Genomic DNA, 664 nt, shown 5'->3' with positions numbered 1-664 from the left:
TTTCACTCTGTGTATACAAAATCCTGAGTAGGGAAAGGGTACCGGATAATAGCTAAGGACGAGGTTAAGCAATTAAGGTCATGAACAAAAGAGGGCGTGCAACTTTTCCTGTACCTGATATTTCCCAGGCGGCATAGGACACGCAATTCGGACGTACGAGGCTGGCGAAGATACAGGGCTGACAGCCCCATTCACAATACACGGTTAGCGATTATAAATTAGGGGTTCATTCATATATTTTCATGACTAAACGGTTGTTTATGCCCGAGGGGCCGCTTGAATGAACCCCGTTCATACATACCAGAACATTTTGAGATTCTTATTTCATCAAAATAATGACAAAAGATAACAAGGAACATCATAAAAAACGATGAATTTCCTTCGTTTTCTTTACCCCGAGATCGCACATCCGGGCCACCGGGCATAAACGCTGTTTATGCCCGGCTCTCGACCAATCACGCGCGCCGTTATATAGCGAGTATCATGGACAATTAACATACTTGCAGTGGGGTACTTTGCATAGTCTCCTCCGCAGCCAGTTTGGTTACGCTCCCTCCACACAAACAGTCTGCCAATTGCCACTTATAACGCCGTTTCTGATTGGCTACACGATTGTAGCCGTAGAGCTGTACATACGGGAACTTGATTGACCTCACTCAGCTGG

Source organism: Amphiura filiformis, chromosome 18 (genome assembly GCF_039555335.1).
Source record: "Amphiura filiformis chromosome 18, Afil_fr2py, whole genome shotgun sequence".
NCBI classification, from domain to species: domain Eukaryota; kingdom Metazoa; phylum Echinodermata; class Ophiuroidea; order Amphilepidida; family Amphiuridae; genus Amphiura; species Amphiura filiformis.
The sequence above is the reverse complement of the archived record's forward strand: the minus strand, read 5'-3'. Positions refer to the sequence as shown.